The sequence below is a fragment of the Ammospiza caudacuta genome, chromosome Z, assembly GCF_027887145.1.
Source record: "Ammospiza caudacuta isolate bAmmCau1 chromosome Z, bAmmCau1.pri, whole genome shotgun sequence".
Lineage (NCBI taxonomy): Eukaryota > Metazoa > Chordata > Aves > Passeriformes > Passerellidae > Ammospiza > Ammospiza caudacuta.
The window spans coordinates 19,832,715-19,845,824 of record NC_080632.1 but is presented as its reverse complement, the minus strand read 5'-3'; positions in this window follow the sequence as shown (position 1 = coordinate 19,845,824).

The following is a 13,110-nucleotide window of genomic DNA, read 5'->3' as shown; positions in this document are numbered from 1 at the left end:
TGAGAAATCCTCAGTGCTCTCAAGAGAGATTAAGCTCTGAAACTTTGATAGCTGCCATAATTCTGAGCAAGATGATTTCCATGTGCAAGCAGTAGACAATTGCTACACTCAGTACTTAGTGACTATTCTTAGAACTATAGAAATTGTTCAAAGAGGCTTATTTATCAACTGCCTACTATGTTTGTAGTAGCTGTCCATGATACAATAAACCTCTCTGTGTCACTGAGATTCTGATTCTCTGAGATCCTGGTCGCTAAAGCATTGTAAGCATTCAACTATAGACTGAGTTTCCATGTCAAGATGGAAAATAACTACTAAGCATTTCAAATTGGACAGTTTGGTGTTGAAGTATCCACTGATGGTGTAGGTACTTAGGATTGGTTAAGATTTACCACAAACCATATTTGAAGCATAAACGAAGGAAGAAATGAAGGAATACAACTTAAATTTTATTTATTATCAGAACATCACACATAACCTTCACTCTAACTCTGCTGCTGAGGTCAAAAGCAAACAGAGGTGGCTTCTGTGAGAAGCTGCTGAGAGCTTCTTCCATGTCTGGCAGAGCCAATCTCTGGGAACTCCAAGACAGATGTGCCCCTGGCCAAGGCTGGGCCAATTACAAATGTAATGCCTCTGTGATAACAGATTTAAGCAGAAGAAAAAAGAAAGTTCTTGTGCATTTGTAGTTGCGGCCAGAGAAGAGCAGGGTGAGAATGTGTGAGAGCACCACATTTGCAGACACCAAGTTTGGTGGAGAGGGAGGGGCAGCCGTCATGCCCCTGCATGGTAAAACAGCTGTGCCCCTGCAGCCCATGGGGATCCATGGGCATGCAGAAATCCACCTCCAGCCCATGCAGGAGCCCCACGGTGGAGCAGGTGGAGTCCTGAGAGGAAGCTGTGACCTCGTGGGAGCTTTGTGCTAGAACAAGCTCCTGGCAGGGACCTGTAGATCCATGGAGAGAGGAGCTCATGCTGGAGCAGGTTTCCTGGTAGGACTTGTGACCCTGTGGAAAACCCACATTAAAGCATCCTGTCCTGGAAGGATTGTTAGGTCACAAATTGGACTCTATGATAGCAGTGATCTTTTCCATTTAGTTAATTCTGGGAATTCTGTGACTGCACCCCATGGAAGAATGATCTACATTGCAGCGGTTTCCAAGAACTGTAGCTCATGAAACGGACTCACATTGGAGAAATTCATGGAGAACTGTCTCTTGTGGGAGTCACCCCATGCTGGAGCAGGGAAAGAGCCCTCTCCATAAAAAGCAGGACAAATAACATGAGAAGGACTGACCATAACCCCCATTCCCTATCTCCCTGCACTACTGGGGAATAAGGTGTGAAGGAGGGAGAGGTGGTGTGAAACCATTTTTAAGGTCAGATTTTACTTCTTATTATCCTTCTCTGATTTTGTTAGCAATAAATTCAACTAATATATCTGATTTTCTGTTTTCCCTGAGGTGATATTTGGTGAGTGAACTTTCTCTGTCCTTAACTCATGAAACATGTCTTGTATTTTTTCTCCCCTGTCCAGTTTGAGAGGGCAGTGAGAGAGAAGCTTTGGGGGGTGCCTGGCATCTAGCCTGGGTAAACCCAGTACAATATAAAATATGTCTTTTATATATATAACCTCACAGGTACAATGTAAAATTATAAAATATCATTTTATTAAGGTGTTTCTAAAGGCGTTGTTTAATAACAAACTGTAAGAAGGGTCGTGCAATATACAGCCTTATATCATTCATAAAAATTATATGAGTCCACTTGTGAGTAAAATTGACCATCCCAGCTTTATTTACATATTTATTTCCCGAAACAAGTTGTCTGAGGAATTTCTCTTTCAAAATCAAGAAATCTGAAAACATAAATATTCTTACTTTTTACTACTGAATTAGGTGTGAAGAATTAGAGGCAGCTTTCCAGATCCCTGAATTCAGCTGATATTAAATTAACTTATATATAAGCAGTAGCACACACTAAAAACTCATATATACCTTTAAACCATCCAGCACAAAGAACCAGCATACTATCTCACACTACCAAGTGTTTAAAATCACAGAATTAAAGGATGGTAAAAGTTACAAGAGACTTCTGCAGGTCATTAAATCCAGCCTTCCTGCTCAAACAGACTCTTGCAGAGAACTTGACTCAAGATTGTGCCCAGATGGTTCTTGAACATCTTCAGCGACGGAGACTCCACAGCCTCCCTGGGCAACCTGTTCTGGTGCTCAGTCACCAGCACTGTAATAAATTCTTCCTCACACTCAGGTGGAACTTTCTGTGCATCAGTTTCTGCCCACTGCCTCTTGTCTTATCACTTGGCATCACTGAGAAAAGACTGATCATCCATCCTCTCAGCATCCTCCCTTCAATTAATTATGCACAGTAATGAGGTCGCCTCTCAGTTTTCTCTTCTCCAGGCTAAACAGGGTCAGGGCCTCACACTTTCCTCTTAAGTGAGGTGCTCCAGTCCCCTAATCATCATCATAGCCCTGTGTGGACCCGCTCCGTGTCTCTCTTGTACTGAGGATGCCAGGATTGGACATGTAATTATGTAATACTGGACATGTAATACACATATTATATGCAGATCTTCCTATACAGTGTTTCTTGCCTGCAGTAAGAAACAGTAGCTATTCCACTAGCATTACAAGAACAGCATTTTGGTATATTTTTTCTCCATGATTTTTGGGGTTGAGTTTTTGAAAACAAAACAAAACAAAAAAAAAAAAAAATCCAAACTCAAAGAAATATGTTTAGCATTATCACATTGGAAATTATTTTTAAAATATATTCTTATGGCTTAATGCTATGCAATGGTTAAATTAAGCTTTTGCTAAATGCATATCTACACAGTAAGCTTTGTATCTCAGAAGTTTCCAAAGAAAAAGCAATTCAGTTCCTCATTAAAACAAACAATTTGCTTAGAACAGTGCTAGCATTCTGATATGTCCTTCCATTGCAATTTTTCTACTCTTTAGGATAATAACTAAGCGCTGTATTCTGATGTTCATATTCTGTTTTCCAGATGCTACATTGTTGCTCTGTATAGTTATGTATTTCTTTAGGAAATGGCAGACATGAAGATTATTTACATTTTTGTAGATTTTGCTTTGCATTCTTTAGGTAAAATATTCTGTAAAACTATGCCACCTACTTTACTTGTGTGATACAGTTACTTCAGCACAAGTAGCCAGTTCTGTGATTATTTTAATAAAGTATATGAAACAGAGAAGAGATAATTTCAGTAAATTTCTTTAATAACAATAAAGCTTCTTTATTTTTTCTAAGACAAAAATCTATAAAGCAGGACTGAATCTATAAAGTACAGTTGAATGAAACAATTAAAATTGCTAATAAAAGCACTTCACTTTTGTCAATGGTAAAAATATAATAGGAGAAATAATTAAAAAACATTTAATTCAAGTCCATATTTTGTCTCTCATAGAAAAAGTACCAGAGTAGTGGAAAATACATCCATTTTGTGAAGTTCACAGACACAGGTCATTTACCAAACTAGCTTTATTTGCACATCATTTGACACAGACTCCTTCTATAATTTGTTATTGCATAACTCTCTTTATTTATGAATATATATACTTATGTACATATATCTGCATACATTTTTTTAAACTCTTTGGTGTACAATCTTAATAAAATGCCAATTCTTTTTCCTGCTTAAATATGAAGAGTCTTTATTATCAGCCCCACAATAGGCGGAGGTCAGGAGAAGTCAACCATGCGCAACACAAATCCCTGTGCTTGGGGCAGCTGCAAGAGGTGCAGGGTTTCACCTTTAGATAGCATCCTTTCCCACCTGCTTTTCAGAGTGCCCTCCACACCCTTCTCCCAGCTGCATCTTCCTTGGTGCCCTCTGGCCTCAGGTGTCTGGCACATTACTTCAGATAATACCAGTGGGGAGAACATCTGGCCTCTCACCTTTCTGGGATTTTAGCTCAGAGCACTCTCCAACCTTTCAGATGCCTTTTGTTGACAGATTATTTCTATGTTTCAGGTGATTTCAAATTTGAAAACCTGCCAAGTGTGTAGAATGAGTTCAAAGATTTTTCCAGCTTAAAGTGGAAATGCTATGAGATCTCTCATCTTCAAACAAAATTTTAATACAGCTATTTTGTGGTAAAGTTGGATAGACTTATTTTTCTTCTATTTTGAGGGAGATGGAGGACCACACAGTGTTTTGACCAATTTAGGAAAGAATAAACCCCTCCAAAATTGACAAAATTTATTACAAGAGCCACATACTCATCTTTGCCTCTTTACCCTGTGCATTTCCCATTGTATATATGTGGAGCATGCCTGGGCAGAAATTTGCCTGCTCAATGGCTTTCTGAGTAATTTAATTGCAGAAGAATATACAGCATTTGATTATACTTTATTTTGTTTAAGATATTTTCACCTTTTGCCATGGGTCAGGCATGAAATGGAAAAAGCAAGAAATGGGAAATAATATAACTTTTAGTTTTGATGGTAACAGAAAAAGACATGGATGGAAATTCTTTGGAGACTATTATTGTAATGGAGTCAAAATGTATGGGAAAGTTTATTGCAGAATACAAATTAAGATTTCTCATTTAGGCATAGAATATATTTTCTTCTTTGTTCAGGTAACTTGATGTAATTACAGGTATTTTTTTCATGTGATTCCAATCAGTTTTGAATTACATACACATGAAATTCTTATATCCACTGACTCAGAATTATAAAAAACTTATCTTTATTTGTGGACACCTGAAGACTAATGTTGGACATCCCCACTTCTGACTCTCCAATTTGAGATACCCTTTATGATGTCTTAGTATTGCATATATAGCAGTTTGGAAAAGTCAGATATAAAATGGTCTTGTATTGATCAAGTAGAAGAACTACTTATCTACATTGACTTGTCATGTCATTACAAAGACTAAACTTACAAATGCAAGTCATGACCCAGACTAAGAATAATAGAATAATAGAGTGAAAAAGAGACCCTTCTCCTCCAGAAATCTTTATGACTGAACAGGATTTTTTGGCAGATCAGGTAATAAGTATTTTTTACTATGGTATGACGCATCATTGCTATAGTAATTGTAGTGTGAATTCTGACTCTGAGATCACCATTGAAATTAAATTTTGGGAAAATGAGTCTAATATATTAAGGTAAAAATTTCCTGCAAACAAAAATCTTACACCTGTTTGACTTCTGGAATTACAGTCTAGGCACAATATTTCATGCACTTCAGTTAAATCTCATCTCTATTCTATAAAATAAAGAATTAACTTCACAGGTAAGTTACAACACGTGGTCTTTTATATTTGAGAATTTCAGCATAATTAAACACTCTGGGGTTTTGTTTTTTCCATCCATGGGTTTGGGGAGGTTTTTTTGTTTTTAAGAAAGTGACGGTTTGAAATGTTTCGTGTCTACTAATTTAACAAGGAAAGTGAAAATTAATAAATGACTACCTGAAAATATTTTGAGTTGTGGATTACATTAACATCAGTATTGGATGATGATGTGTAACATGACAGAATATTACCCCAGAATTCCTACAGTTATGAGTACAAACAGTAATTTATGTAGGAATTGCATAGTTTTTAGGACTTTAAAGGGAAAAATGCTTTGGGATACATAGACTTCACAATTTCAGTGCACTTAGTGGGAATTGTACATAGAATTAAACTTTGATTCAGTGTTCCTACGCATGTGCAAGGGACAAGTAACTAAATTTGAATTAATCTTCACATAATCCCAATGTTTTTCTAGGTTAGTGGCATTTTGATGATCTAACAAGGCAAGCAGAGACTGGTGCAGATAATGCCTGTAAACAACTCCTACAAACATGATAACTTAGGATATATTTTCTGAGTTTACATAGCATAGAAATGTTTAAATTCATAATCAAAGATGACCACTAATTGTTAGCATTTCCAGAGGCTGCAAGAATACTCTAAATTACATTATATTATTAATGAATCTGATTTGTTGAGATTTTTTACTTTCAGCAGCTTTTGTCACAAGAAAAGAGAATAGAATGACTGAATTTTGGAGGAAGCTTTTGAATAATGATTATATTATAAAAACTGATGTCCGGAGCTACCAGAGTCTTCTCACACTTGAGTGCAACAGCTTTGAGAGTAAAAAAATACTGAACAGCTTGAAGATACTATCTAAATTACACATATATACATATAAACAATTACACTGTCCCAGCTCCAGGTTGTACAGTTTATAGTCTTCCATACTCTGGAACCTGATATGCAGACTGCTTAGACATGTGATTGAAAGTTGTTATTTGAGCTTATTGAAAAAAAAAAAAGGGAAAAAATGAAGTCTTCCAACCTGAGAGGCTTTCTTAGGTTTTATTTTCTTTTGGTTTTATTTATCTGTAGAAAATAAATTTTTCATTGAGTTCTTTTAAAATTATAATTTGCAGAACCTTTTTTCATTATTTTTATGATTCTCAACTAGCTTTTGATTGGGGTTTTTTTAGGGTTTTTTAATTTTTTTTCTTTTTTTTCAGAGGTAATAATCCAATGTTTTTTATATTAAAAGTAATACTGAAAAGAAGTTTTTAAATTTTTTTCCCATTTTTACTAACAAAGACAACAAGGGCTGTGGAAAAATTATTTGTTCAAAACCAGTCTGCTCTAGCATTTATAAAAGTCAATAAAAGTAAATCCCTTCAGATTTAGACCAAGTTTTTGTGGTACAGATTACAGTTTAATAATTCTAGCATCTTTCAAAAGTCCCTTATGGCTCAAACTACCTGCACTGTATTATTAGTCTATTCTTTCTCTATTGACATCTCCTATACCAAAACATATATCTCCCATTAGTGTTAATATAGCAAGCACAGTAAATATGAGATTATTTTTATTCAATTGGAATTAAACATCACGGAAACACTTTCATTGCAGAGCAGAAAGTTCTGAAAAGCAATCTTTTTCGCTTAGTTTATATTCATGAACACCATATCCAGACTCCCCTTTTTTCCTAGGTGAAACATGAAGGACAGGATTCAGAATCTTCATTTCTCCATGCAAGAATATATAGGCTTACGTGAACACACTATTAAAAAACCTCAGCTAACAGCTGGTACAAATTGCTGCCAGCCTTGAGAATTAGATTTTCAAAGAATATCGTTGTCTGTTTTTCACAATTGTTAGTGTTTTCTTAAATGTTTTCCTTCAAATAATAGGCAATTGTAGGAGTAATGCAGCAATTTCTGTTGCTTCTTAATATCTGATTTTTTGGTTGCAAATCTCCTATTTGTACTTCATAAACATAACAAAATCTTTTTGCCTGGATTTTTTTGGCCTTCTGTAATGGTAAAATTTCAGAAATTCTGTTTACAAATGTTGAACCATTGCACCCACAATTAAAAACAATGTCATCTCTTTGGCATGTGTTTATGAGTTTAATGTATTTGATGATACCAATGGTCCTTATTTGGAAAAGCAGGAAGCTTTTGCCAAGGCATTGTATAAAAATATTTTTGTTATGAGAGCCCAACATCATTAGATGGAGTTACTTCAATTTTTTTTGAAGCAAAATCATCAACACATAAAAAAGCCTTCACTCTCCAGACTATATTTCACTAGAGAAACAAAGTAATATAGTTGATTGAGGAAAATAGTAACACAGAATTTAAGTCTGTAGGATATGTCTAGGCAAATCCATGCCTCAGAACAAAACCACCTTTTGTCCTCCCTTTCACTGTATAGAGGAAAAGGAGAAAGAAAAGGGGTTGACCTTTCTCCATTCTAGCTTCACAGCTGAGCAGCTCTCTACAACTCCTGATTCATCTCTCTGAGGACAGCAGAAAAGTTGCCTTTTGGCACACACCTCTGGGACTTCATCGAGTTTTTTCTCTGCTGCAAGCAGAATTTTAGCAGCTTCCTGCTTCATTCCTCATTGCATTGCAACAAGGACTTGATGGTTTCTGACGTCTTACACTCATTCAAACTATGGGAGGTTCTCCAATCTGAGTATTTTGGTTAATCTGGAAGAATACATTAATTCTACCTTCCAGATTTTCCAGTCTGTGTTACGTGCAAAGTTAGTAACACATATGTTTTTGTTTACCAAAATATTATGATACTCAAAATTTAACAGCAGATGGAGAGCTCAGAAACCTTAGGGTCAGAAAAACCAAAGAGTTATTGTTTGTTAGACTGTGCAATTGCATGACACAGTAACATAGCACACTAAAATTTACATGAAATTATTTTTGCCCTACTGCTACTGTAACAACAAGACTTAAAAATCTTTCAGTTAAAACAATAAATCCAATAGAATAGAAATGAGGGGCCCATGGGACACATGAAGCCTGAAATTTACTAGACCGCTAATTAAAAAACTTGTCATTCCTTCTACTGTGTAACAGAGGAATTATCTGTTTAAAACAATCTTCAGTGCGCAGGCTCACCTGAGCAAGCTGTCACAGAACTTGGGACCAGTTCGTGTGTGTGCAAAATAAACACAGAAGAAGAGAAGCAACCCCATCATATTAAAACATTAACTACAAGTATCAGACATCTCAAAGTACGACCACTTTATTGAAGCAGTAGCTCTGCCAGTATCTATTGCTAAACATTTTCTCTTTGCTCATGTGTCCAGAATCTGGTGACCCAGGAGAAACCCTACAAGTATTCTTTTCTAACTTAAAGAGATGATTTTCAACCTTAAACCTTGTATATTTCAAAGGACAGCTTTAAACTACAGATTCTGACATTTTAGGCATTTTTAGTACAATACTCTACACTGCATTTTGAAAAATGGATGGCAAATCTGCCATAGACAGATTGCTATGTTGAAGTAATTTTTTACAGAAGTGGAGAAACTGAGTTCGTGCTCATAGAATAAAGGATGGTAGTATTTCACAGAAGAGACCATGTGTTTCAATTTTTTTTCTGGAGATTTTTGCTTACCACTCCAGAAATCACAATCTAAAAAGTAGATTTCTCTCACTCTTGCTTAAGAAAGACATCCCAGGTGGAGTTACAGCAATGTAATATTGCAAAGGATCACATCTGAGAATAAATGGATAGGCAGGTGCAGGTTCTTCAGGTTTTAACTGTGTCATCCTGCCGCACTGTGAAGGTCAGGGCAGCACAGCGTGGGCTGAGGAAAACACTTAACTGCACTTGTTATTCAAGAGGGATTCAACTGAAAATATTCCTTACATGAAATGGACAACTAAAAGCAAGTCTTGCAAGCAAAATTGAATCCAGTGCCCTGGAGATAACTTCCAAAAAAGTAAGTGGTGGTTTTAGGTTGCATTTAGAGTTTTAGAGACATAAGGCACTAACAATTTCCTCTCCTGATTGCTCTTGAGACTGCAAGTATTTGAAACCACATGTAACTCAGCATGTCGAGAACAGCTCAGCTGGTGTCAGCAGTCTTCTTGCAGTGCATGGAGACATAAGGTGCATAAACCTTTGCAGGGTCAGAACTTGCTCTCTCTACAAACCCAAAGAGACCTAACCAGTGTTAGGCAGTAAATTGTGGTAATTTTATACAAAGAATTCTAAAGAAAAACAGTGGTAAAATAGACACTTTGGGTCAGTCAGTTGTGTTTGGTCAGTTTACTTGAAATGGATATGCTCAGGGAAGTTCAGCATTACTAAAATAATATTAATATTGAAAAACTATACTATTTTAATTGTGCAATTCAACATTTATATTTTATTAACATTTATGATCTCAGATGAGACAGAAAGTTTTTTTGGATTGGCTTCCTTCTCTCACAAATATTCTGAATATTTGTGACATATTCAGAAATTTAAGCATATACTTATTATGGCATCTGTTTGCAGAGGATACTGTAGAAATCGCAAGGAGAAGGAAAAAAATCAAATTGGTATGCCTTTCCCACCCTTCCAATTCTAGTGCATTTATTTTTTCTCTTTAGTTGCTTTTTTACCTCTGGCTATAGCTATTTTTATTTTAAGCTTGAACTTTTCAGTCCAAAATAACTCATAATGTCATGCTACAGTTTCAGGTCATGTCCCAGGACTATTTTGGATACCTATATCAGGCAGTAAGTATCAATGAAATTTCTTTTCTTTGCTTTTTCTTTGCTGGGGAAAGAGTGTATGGTTAGAAATTTATATGCTGAACTGTACAAGAGATGCATTCCATTTAAGGTTCTGACTACATCATCAACAAATATTTCTGAAGAGAAAAACAGGACAGATTTTTTTTTTTTAATTAATCAACTTTAAAACAAGCAAAAAATCTGTTGTTTTATTTCTTTTCCACTTATAATCTTTCCACTGTTACAATAGGGTAATGTATTTACTGACTTGAATTAGTTCCCACCCACTATTGATTGCTTCACAATCTTCAGCACTGTGAAACAGTTGTGAAATTAAAGTAGACCAAATACAGAATGACAAGCTCCTTGAGTAACCTAAATGCATCACAGGTCCTTTGTTTCTCTTCCGCCACTGAGTTATGCAATCACACATATGGAAATTTCCTGACCCATAAACTTTTGTTTTTGAGCAGTCTCTGACTGTTGGCCTTCACACAGATGAGAGAGGAACAAACTTAACAGGATTTCAAGGCCAGAAAAGAAATCAATTCTTTTTTCCTGTTTACTTTTTCTTTCTTTTTCTTTTTCCCCATGGCAGAACAAAGGTACTTCAGCCACACTTGTGAGTTTATCTTTTTATTTTTATGAGAATATTGGAACTGCTGTATTTTTTTGATTAAGTCAGAAATAGCATAGTATGCATTCCTTTTGAACTAGGATGTAAATAATTCTATTTACTGCAGTTGAGATTCTGGCCTTGTATATTTATGGATTCCTTCTGGGTTACTTCAGTAAGAGCTGTAATTTCTGTGGCTAAGAACCTGATTTCAAAATAATTTTGAGTGTACATGCACACATATGTACATATTTCCCTGCTAATCAGGAAACACTATCTCAAATATAAGTGTATTTTGGAACGTATTTTTTGTTCCATCAATGTACAAGACTGATGAAATAGGACAAATTTTTTTCTGCTCTACATGTTTGTATTATGGATGTATTATTTATGATCAAGCTCAGTGGATGCAGAACAATTGATTGAACTTGCCTTATAGGAAAATTAGGTTTTAGCACATACTTTCGCACTGAAACAGCACTACTTTTGTTATATATGGTCCCATTATTGTAAGAGCTAAATGATCTGAGTTAGAATTTTAAATTATGATTGAATTTGTCTAACTGTTTTAAGGTAAGTCCTATCCCAAGTGCAGTAACATTTTGCACATTAAAAATACAGCAATGTCTGCTGTTGTGTTAACTTCTTTCTCCAATATTTTACCACATTGAGTGTTTACTCCTAAATTTATTAGTGCATACACAAGTACTGCAATAAGTTTATTTTCAGTAAGAAAGGATGAATGTAATATTACATTCTTGCTGAGCTTTCTTTCTTTGTACTTAAAGATATTGAGTAAAGTCTTTCTGCTGAATGTATTAAACTGTGCAATAATACTATATATGAAAATGTGCAATATTACTGTGTATGAATGGCATTACTGGATGAACATGAAATGTGTGAATTATAAAGCTATGGATAGAAATCCCCAACTTCAAAATAGCAATCAGTTTTTTAGGTTGCATCTCAGAAACTCTGATATCAAACTATGTATTTTCCTATTGTTATCACAATAACATATATACTTAGGAAACTGTTTCAATTAGAGTAATTGCATATAAAAAGCACTGTCTTTTGTGATAAAAATCTCCATGACCAACAAGAAGCATTTTACCTAAGATTAAACCATACATACAGTTAAACAAAATTTGTAGAAATGTTGATAGTTGGACCATTTGGCGACTGGCAGGAGATTTCATTTGCCATTCATTTACTAATCCATCCAAGAGAAAGGAGATACTTTTAATTACTCTTTCTGTCTACATTGTATAAATGGCTAAAGTATAAATACAGTATAAATGGCTAAAGGCCACCAGTAGTATTATTGTGTTATTTGTACTCCTAATGCTACATTAAACAGAAATTTTCCTTAGAAAAAGAAAACTTGGTCAGAAAAGAGTTAAAAACAAGCACAAAATGACCTAACACTTATGACTAACAATCATGATTGGTTTTTTTTAATAAAAGATTTTCTTTTGTCATGGATGAGTTAGTTTAAATAAGTAATAACTAAGGTTTAACCTCAGTGTCAGATCACATAATATCTGAGTTCCTTTGCTTTCTCTGTACTGTTAGTGTAGGTCAGAGTCAGCTGTACTGGGAGCTGTACATGCTGTGTGGAGCCTCAGCTTTTGCCTGGAGGGATTTCCCATTTTAGTACTCAAAAGACTTTTACAGATAGAATTGGAAAGAAATTCCAGTTTGCATGTGCGACGCACAGAAAGAGTAAGAATTACCTTTGTTTTGCTGGAAAGAGTCTGGCATAAAGAGAGTATTATCCACAAAACTCACCCAATACCATAATGATTAAATAGACCTTGACTTTGCTTTCTCTTGGACTTCTTTCGGAGACACTTCCTACCCTCACTGTCTTGATATACTGTGGAAAAATCCTCTAGCCCCCCACACTCACTAAGATACTTCAGAGGAGCTCCAAATAGATATTCCTGGCTTCTAGCCAGCCACTTCAAAATTACTGTTTGGATAGAGGACGGAGCCCTCTGAGCCAAATCATTCAGCTTTGGAGATTCATCAGCCACAATTTCTCCTTAATTTCTGTTCAATAGCTAGAGTAATCAGGGAATCATTTGTTAGGGTTTGTTTTTTTGAAAAATATACCTGTGATAAGAGAGAAAGTCTTGAAAAAACCTGTTTGAATAGTAAAACAACTGATATGAATTTATGGAGGTCTAAGCCTCTATGCATGAAACAAGTGTAGAATGAAGAATAACAGAACTGGGACCATTCATTTTAGATAATTTGAATGCAAGTGGGTTGGACTTGTTCAGTCATGTGCAAAGTTATTCTCATAACTGGCAGTCCATTTTGTGATAGTGTCTCAACTGTAAATGCATTTACTAGCACACAAACTAGAGATCTCTCTCCTGTGTGAAATTTTCAGCCAAGAAATTAAATGCTTGCTTATGGATGATAGAATTTTTTCCCTGCTGT